The 9686-nt window shown below is 33.2% G+C and overlaps 1 protein-coding gene across 4 annotated transcripts in view; it reads right to left on the minus strand.

The window, feature by feature from the left end:
* Window positions 1–8107, minus strand: part of LOC106667944 — an 88819-nt gene extending 80712 nt beyond the window's left edge. For 3 of the 4 annotated variants that reach the window (XM_024226609.1, XM_014396255.2, XM_014396253.2), the window contains exon 1: window positions 8024–8107. The gene's annotated coding sequence lies outside the window, so the exon portion shown is untranslated. The remainder of the gene's footprint in view (window positions 1–8023) is intronic. The other variant, XM_014396254.2, reaches the window with a different exon arrangement.
* Window positions 8108–9686: the final 1579 nt, after the last annotated feature.

Consider the following 9686-nt stretch of genomic DNA (forward strand, 5'->3'; position numbering starts at 1 on the left):
GACTTTAGAAATCATTCATTTAAGAATATATATATATATATGTATGTACAGAGAGAGTAAAAAAATATAGAGAGAGAGATACATAGAAAAAGAGAGATACAAAATCTATTTTAAATTAATAAACGAAAGGGAATGAATTAGCAAATAGTAAGAAAAAGTGAAAATAATCTTGAAGGTGGGGTATAAAAAAGTACTTAATATTCGAAATAACGTTAATCTCCAAAATTTAAGGATGATTGTTAAATTAATTATTTCATAAAAAAGAGCCATAAACGTTACTAGTCTATATGGGTACAGATTAACGAATGTAAAATATATATTAGAAAATGGCTTGTTGAAGAGTAATGGCATAAAATTGAAAAACGACAAAATTGCTGATCAAGAGAGATTTAAATTAATCTGAAATTGATTTGGTCAGTGAATTTTCATTTTTAATGAAGATACTTTAATTCAGCTTTGTTCTTAAGCAAATAACCTCCGGACATTTGAGTTGAAGCAAAGGGAATAAGGAAGTCCGCCAGAGTACAAAAACTCTTCAGTTTACCACTATATAAAAAATACAGATATTCTGGAAAAAAACGATCAAATAAAAACGTAGTTGCACTAACAATTTTTCATATTGTTACTCGATTATATATTTAGTATTATTGTTTTACTGTAGAAGAAGAAACAACTGAATAGTTTGTATCATGTGCTGTCAAATTTGAACTAACAGTTATTTCTCTCTCTCACCTCTCTCTCATTCTCTCTCTCTCTCCTGTGATGAACACATTACTTCATTCTACCAGCCTTTGAAATAGCTTAATGTTGAGTATAGGAACTTTCTGGTTCATTTCTGTGTGGTTTGTTCAACTAAAGTTTTTGTGCAGATTTATACCGGGTAATTATTTATAAATAACCCCTCGTTTATTTCTTTTGTTCGGAAATAATTAAAAAAATAGGGCTGGTCTTTACATAATTTTTTATGTCGAATCTGAATCTGAAGTAATTTTTTTTTCAACGTACGATACGTACCGAGAGCTCAGCAACTTTTTTGTTCAAATGTATTATTTTGCATATTGAATGAAATTCTCCAATTTTTTAAAGAAGATTTTACTTCGGGTACTTGTCTTTAAAGTGAAAAAAAGTTCAAATTTTATTTATCTCCATCGTCATTCATTTACCTCCTAGTAAGTTTAAGTTAATTACTAATTACTAATTCAATTAACTCCCAGTAACATTATCAAGTTAATACTAATATTTATTTAGAAATCGTGAGATGCGGTCTGGTGTGATGTAGGTTTCAGAAAAACATTTTCTTTATCGTGCCAACGTTTCGATCTTTATTGAGANTTTAATACCAAAATCCTGCATTATTTTCCGGACAACCCAATACAAATAAGGTCGTCTGGAGGATTCAATTGAAAAGGGAGATTCTTTAGAAAATTGGGCCCACGTTGATTGACCGCGGCGTAGGCGAGGCCCTTTGTCGACTGCCGATATTTGGAACGGCCCAGTTGACAAGAGTACATCCTGAAGCAACTCTCCTGACACAGAATTGCAGTCTTACTATTTTTACATCAAAAATGTAAACAATTTCATATTTCACAATTTATGTTATTTATCCTAAAAAATCCTACCTCAATATCCAGTTTTTAATGAAACATATGATGCAGATAAGTCTCTCAACATGTTTATAATTGCACAGTCTAAAGATTGAGTCTACCTAATCTGTTCAGTTCAATTGATTCGTTTCAGTGACACAACTCTATTAAATGTAGGTCTTTCAAACGAATGAACTGGACCATTGGAATCATAGATGATCCGTACAGAACAAGGGTCCCATACCAAAAGGTTATTCGCCGGGGTGACGGGAAGATTAACGCCTAACTACTCGTTCAAACCAACCCAAATTTTGAGTGGTTATGAAAAGACCAAATCATATCTGTACTTGATCCAATATGCGAATCCCAGTCACAATCGGAAAAATCGTGGGATCGCATACTTTTTGAGCATGACCTTTACTGAGAACCCCGCAACCCGATCATCAGATAAATTGTGCTGCGTGGATCAGATTTGCCAGTTCGACACGATGAATTAATTGACAAAAAATTTGTGTTTACTTTCGATATTATCTTAAGAAAAAAATCAATATAATTCAGTTACATATCAATAATATGTCACCCAAAAGACAAAATTTAAACTACTAGCTAGCATATTTTCACAGTGTACTTGCACTTTATAAATTAGACTTATTAAATTTTTTATATTTGGATTTTCTTTTCTCACCATTTGATAGCATAAAGTAATATCGTGAGGTAGCGCTGTAACATAGTGCAATTTGTAAATTGCAGTATCTTAGTGTTTCAACTGAAAACCGTAAAAGCTTGTTTTCCACCTACTGCGGCTTTTTTATCCCCTTGACTGCTTTCTAATCTTTTATTTTCGTGAGTCAATACTTGCCACTGTGGCGTCATACGCAGTTTATTGCTTTTAGAGTTGAGAAATATAATACATTTATTGATATTTAATTGTTGTTATTAGATTAACACAATGAGACTTATTACGAGTCAAATCGTGGTGTTTTTATGAATTTATTATTAATAAAAAATTTAATTTTGGCAATCCTAAATGAGCCTGTAATTTAATATTGTTTTCAACTATGATTTTAACTATGAAAAATTTATTTGGTGTTTCTGTTTTTGTTTACAAATACAATAACCAGAGTTTTCGAGGATCAAGTTCTCGACCCTTCGGTTTGAAAACATGCGAGAGATGCCAAACTGAACCATGGAACATATGATTTGCTCTAAATTTGCAAAACTGTGAAAAGAACCCTTACGCGAGCTCGACCGCATAAACACCGGTCAGTTTAATCTCGATGCTATTTTTAGCTCTGGGGTATATGAAGTTTACAAATGCTTATACAAAAGTTGATTGTATAGGCTGGCTGTCTAGGGGTGTTGGTCAAGCTGCTGTCATGGCGCTTGCAGTGGATATGTCTTTCCTGTCAGGAGTGAGCTCGACTTGTGACAGTATAAGTATAAAGTTGATGAATCTATATTTATATTTAAGGAAAATGCTGAGAACTCACCCCTACAACTAAGCTAAAATTATAAACACAACCAAAGGGGGGGGGGGGTCGGTGCCCGTAATGGTTTAGGCGTTGACACGGCCCTCATCATTGTAAGGTAAAGGTCCCGGGTTCCAATCCAGCCGCCCTGCATTCGAACCCGACACACTTACAAATGGACTTTTTTTCAAAAATATCGACACCCCGGGGTTCATATAAACTCGTGGTTGTTTAAAATGCCTTCGTGAAAAAATTAAATTTCTATTTTCTTCAAGGTTAGGTGCATGAATTATTCTAGACATGCGTTAAACGAAAAATTATTCTTTTTTCGCAATCTATGTCACTGATTCTCACAAATTCTGTCTTCTGTTTTCTTAGCTTGCAAACCTTTCCAAGGTACCTGATGTTGTTAAATTTTTATTAATAAAACAAGAAAAACATAAACCCATAACATATAAAGATTTTCATGCATCCCCGGAAACACCGTTAACTAACGAGAAAACTTCAACCATAGTGCCAAACTTAGGGCTGAAAAGTACAAACAATACACTATTTCGCATACCAAAGCAGATACATATACATACTGTACCTGTAAGATCCTGCGATATAAGGACCTGTATTGATAACTCTTTGGCCATACCCAATTTCGACTAAACTGATTATTGCTAAATTGTATATAGTGCAACTTTCAACAATATTCGCTCCACATCAAGATATATGACTATATACTTGACCTCAATGACCTCGCAGCTCTCTCCTCCTCCTAAAGCATTTAGTCAGACATACGACACAATGAAACAACTATCTCTTCGAAAAGCTCCAGGATATTATTTAATTACAACAAAAAATTTACAGAATTTTCCCCACAAAGTGCTTTATTTTTCAAACCTATAGAACGATATACTCAGGTCCATATATTTTCCATGAAAGTTCTCATTAGTTAAAATGATTCATAATCCAAATAAACCTTCTGATCTTCTTAGTTCCTATCGTCCCCTAACGCGTTCTCCAAAGATTATGGCCCAGAGTTAAAAAATCTAAAATTATTGCAGATCATCATTTAGATTCAACTCATTTCACTGGACAATTCAACATCTACATGGTTTTACAATATTCACATTTCAATACATACATTCGCTGATGACACGTAATTCGAACCCCTCCATAAAACACTCAACACTTATAACAATGAATGAATGATTCATAATCCAAATAAACCTTCTGATCTTCTTAGTTCCTATCGTCCCCTAACGCGTTCTCCAAAGATTATGGCCCAGAGTTAAAAAATCTAAAATTATTGCAGATCATCATTTAGATTCAACTCATTTCACTGGACAATTCATTGTCTCTACAAAGTGGAAAATGAAAATAAACCTAACGAAAAGCATATACTTTACCCTGCCTAAAAGTATCTATCCCTTAGTTATTATAAATGGAACTCCACCGACCTTGTGTTATTTTGCTATTTTCATGGATAAATGGACCATTGGACTTGGTACCCTCAGACAAAGCTGAAAAGACCACCGACGTTGTAAATTATTAAAAAGACTAATTGACTTTCGATCAAAACAAGATAATGAAAACAAACTTTCAATTTACAAGACAATGAAGGTTGTCAAGGTGGGGCTCAACGAGGGATCCCAATAACTAACGTCTCCAATCTATTTAGTCGAAAAATTGTCGTCAAATTATAAGTGCTCCTTTTTATGTTTCATACTATTCCTAACGACCTACAATCCCCCGCTATGTACATGACGTTATCCAATCCCTCTATAAAAAATTGCACATCCACAATAACCTACGACAGTTATCGCTTCCATCCTTATCAGAAAATCCTTTACAACTATTAAAGCTAAAGTGGCCCTAAGGCCTTCTCAGTGAATGAAGAATGACGGAGTGTGAAGGAGCATTGTCACTGGGCAACTTCTCCTACATACATAGAAGCAACTTATACAAAAAATATTTACTCAATACAACATTAATAAATGTAAATAACAAATATGCAGGCTTATGGCAAAATGAAACGGTGGACGCACTTGCAAAGGAGGCTGCAACATCAGGTCCAACCCTTGACATTAAAATTCCTAAAGATGACGGGAAAAACTTTTAGGAAAAGTTTTGTAGAAATCTGTGGCAAGAAAAATACAACGCATCAAATGTTGGCAATTATTACAGGTCACTGTTCCCTGAGCTCAAGAAAAAACCATGGGTTTCGGAAGGCGATAGCCCAGAAGGAATGTCAAAGGAGTTCTATTCTTCTATTTTTGGACTGAAGACAAATCATGGCCTATGGGGTAGCTACAAGAAGAGAATCGGTTTGGCATCGTCTCCGAACTGTCCCACTTGCGATTGCCCTTCAAATCCTTCCCACATAATTTTGAATGTCCAGAATATGAAAATGAAAGAGACAAACTGTTAAAAAATCTGAGCAAAGTCCCAAACATTTCCAAACCAATAAACTTAGAATCTGTCCTAATAAGCAACAATCCACCAGCTTTCAACATAATCTATGGATTTCTAATGTCGATAAACGTTTCTTTTTGATTATCTTCGACCATGAAAATTTAGATGAGAAGATGATGGAGCTGAATGAGTGGTGCGGGCGCGCGGCGGGGATCTGGCCCTAGTCAGCCAATCACAGTAAAATGAAAATAGAAACTTCATGGGTAATATGCCAGCGTAACTCCCCCCCCACCAAAAAAAAAAAAAAATTTAGAAGTGTTAAATTCTTTGAGCGTTTCACCCTCATATCACGCGATAATAACTATTTGTTTATACCGGTTTTATTTGTTAATTTTGAAATTTGTACAGTTTTTTAATTACACTGGGTTTCCATGAAAAATTCGTCGATTTACAGTTCAACTGATACCACAATTTACGTCAAGGTACCATAATCGTAATAAAAAAAAAACTGGTTTTGATTGCGAGTATTCTCACTATTATTTCAATTCATTATAAATAAAATAAGAAAAATAAGATTTGTGGACAGTTTTAAAAAAAAATTATTATCCAAAAAGTACCAATTAAATTAATTTTTACTCATGAATTTACTGATACATTAAAATCTATAAACATTAGTTAAAAAATTTATCAGTCATTCCAAAAAGTTGCATTTAAACATAAATTTCTTCAGCAGATTACAATAACCTTATCAGCTTTAGAAAAAAATGCTTAATTTTTTTAAAATTTAATAAATAATTCACTATATAAATGAAAGATTTGGATTATTCATAAATCAGAAATTCATAGTATCGTTAATACATAATAGATATGGGGAAAATCAAAGTTATGAAAAAATTGTTAGTCAATCGAGCAAGTCTGAGACATGGTAATTCATAAGCAGTTTATTAGGAAGGCATATATCATCCATTAATCTCATATTAGCACATACATATTCAATAGTAATATTATATTCAGTAAATTACTACCCACTCTAAGTTAGTTAACATTTTGTTCATCCATGGATTTGTGGTTGATTTGGAGTGGAAAAACCAGCTTCTGTCGGTTCTTTACACAACAGCATAAACATTAAGGTTTAAATACTACTTTTTTTCCATAAAGTTACCATCAAAATCAAAGATTTTATTTTAGCATTATTCGCTACAACATGAATACAAATCAACAGGTTATAATGAAATTAATTTTGAAAACTACACATCATTAAACGTACGAAACGGAATCAAGTCATTCCAGCAAGGTCTAGATATAATTCTGTATCAGCAATTTATAAAAAACCCTATCAAACTTTGTCACAATAAAAGCAAATCTCACTAATCCAAACTTTTTGACATTTGATTGAATCCATGGAATGGAGGTGAAATTCGAAGTGAAAATGCCAGTTGTGTACAGTAACCCTGTCGGACTTTTAGATCAGAACGCAACGATTTTGAATAAGTTTACTTCCCGAATCATAGAGTTTGGGAATTGACAACTAAAACTGATTATGACAACGATCGATTTTTGTTAAAACAAACAAGAATTTACTCATTCGCAAGGTGTAATGTAAACTAAACAAAGTTATAATGGACTTTTATCAAAAACAGCAGTACCTCGAGTGGTTCATATAACCTCGTAGTTGAAATATGCTGGTTTAAAAAAAAATAAAAATCTAATTAAAAAAACATAATAAAATTTCAAGTCATTCCAGTACAGAAGCAGTTTAAAGTGTAACACAATACTTTTGGTAATATTTTTTGTTGGAGTTTTGAAACGGAATGAAAATGAGCAGTTTATATTAAACCTATACATATATGTAATAATAATATAAATAATAATGTAATATGTAATAAAGGAATTCATGTTTTAATAAGTCATAAATTAATCTACCAATTTTGGTGAATTGGTAACTTTCTAGTCGAAATGAGAAGCCCTTACAAATCATCCATTTAAGAAAACAAAACAACGAAAAATAGGAATAGGATAATCTGCGGATTACGTTGACGTCATATCAAAACCTTGATTGGATTACTCGTAAAAAATTACACATACAAAACCCGTCGTCACATTACACTATAAGATTAACAGAAAAAATCATCAAAAATCAAACGGAGGTTTTGATATTTTAAATTCAACGAGCTGGCTATTTTTACATTTTAAGGTAAATTTTTCTTTCATGTATATGTTGAACAAAAATAATATAGAGCCTTAAATAATATTTAAAAAATATTTTGTTGTGTTATTTTAATCTTACCAGCTGGATTAAACAGATATTTAGGGCAAAAAATTTTGATTTTTTTTTAGTTGCATGCAGCTTTGTTATTTTTGTTTTTCGAAAAACGTAAACTTGTAATGAATATAATATAAATGATTTGTTTTTAGGCAATTTTTGATATTTTATAATTAAAAGTTAATATGCATTTATTTATTTTATATTTTTTATAAATAAAAAATATTTTAAAAACTCACAAAATTGATCAAATTTAAAGCACCTGTAAAAAAAATCGCAACAATTTTATCAATTTTTTCACTTACCGTTTGTTTAGACCGCAAACGTTAACGGTTGAACTGTAGACTGGGTTGTCGAGACGGTCGTCGGCGGGTCTTATAGTCGGCAAGTGACGCGTGCGCCACCGCGCGGAACCACCCCCGCACCCCTCTTCGGGGAATGACACACAATGGCCTTCTCCGAAACCCGGAGGATGTTTAAGATTTACCGCCCCCGCGGCCGGAAGAGTTTCATCCCCCTGAGAAAGAGTGGGACCCTCGGTTATTTGACGTATGGTGATTTCCCTTTAGGCGCGGAAGGAAAGTTTCCACTAGGACTCATTTGTAAGCTTTCGATAACATCTTTGTTTTTTCTAATGTAAAACTTAGTAATACCGGAAGTTGTAATTTTATATGCAAAGATGGTTGAGAAGAAAAATTAGTATCACGAGCGGGATTGGAACCAAGATCTTCGTCTTGAGACCAGCCATGCATAAAAAATTGGAAATAATAAATAAGAATAATAAACCGATAACAAATTAAATAATTAATATGTCATGTTCATCCTTGGCTAGGAATGCATCTTTGCAACATCGACCACCGTCTACAAACGATCAGTGGGCCCTTTACACTGTGAACATCTTTAAAGGTCGAACTTTCAAGTTGAGCCAAACTTCTCCTTTTCAACCCAGAAGTCCTGCCTGAAGTCCCAAGACTTGTTCTGCGGAGAGACCACATCCTTCACCAGTGCATCTACACCACAATGTTTTCTTTTTAGTATTATTTTTTAATGTTATTATCATTATTTTACTTTCGTTGTTCCTTAGCTGGCTGCTTGCCATTAGAGAAATCGGAATAACTATGTTTTATTATATTCTATTTTTTTTTCTCTGTAGACATTTCTTTTACTCCCCTTAACCATGGTCCACACACCACCACACCCAATCCAGAGATCGTCGCTACACCAAACTAGTCCTAAATTTTAACGTTTTATATTTGAATTTGGGAAGTTTTGAAGGCCGGTCAACTCTTCCAGAACATACCATGAGCTCTTACGGTCTGTCACATGAAAATAAAGAGAAAAGAGCTTTTCTTTTAAAACCAAGGAAAATAAAAGTTTAGTTCCACGAATATCTAATGACTAGTACTATAAAAGGAAGGCTGAATTTTTTATATTGTTTTACTACAGGGAAGTTAACTAAGTTATTATGAAAAATTTATTGAGAATTCCTAAACTTAACTCAGAAACCTTCTTTGTCCTGAAAAGTTGGACTCCGAATTTTCAAAATTCAAAATGCCAAAGTCTTCATTTCATACATTTTTAAAAATTCTGCCAACAAAACATTTAAAACCACCATGCTCTGTTTATCTGTGTCTTTCATCACACTTATTTATGTTTATCAAATATCTGTATCCATGTTTATGTGTCTTTCTTTTTCTTAATATCTATCTATCTAAGCACTCCCTCAATCACTTTAACAATGTCTGACTCTTTCAATTTTAGGTTTCACGCCCATCACTGTATTTTTTCTTCTTTTTAAAAGGTAACATTTGTTTGTTGTTTAAACGTTCTCTCTCCCCCTCCCCGGAGTAAATAAAATACCTGTTAGAATGGCACGGCTATCTGAAGGAACATTACAGATTTACATTAATGAATCTGCATACTAGAAATTGTTTTACATACTATTTTCAACAGGAAATTTGGTCGGAT

Source organism: Cimex lectularius, unplaced genomic scaffold (genome assembly GCF_000648675.2).
Source record: "Cimex lectularius strain Harlan isolate CLEC.00 unplaced genomic scaffold, Clec_2.1 scaffold120, whole genome shotgun sequence".
In the NCBI taxonomy this organism is placed as follows: domain Eukaryota; kingdom Metazoa; phylum Arthropoda; class Insecta; order Hemiptera; family Cimicidae; genus Cimex; species Cimex lectularius.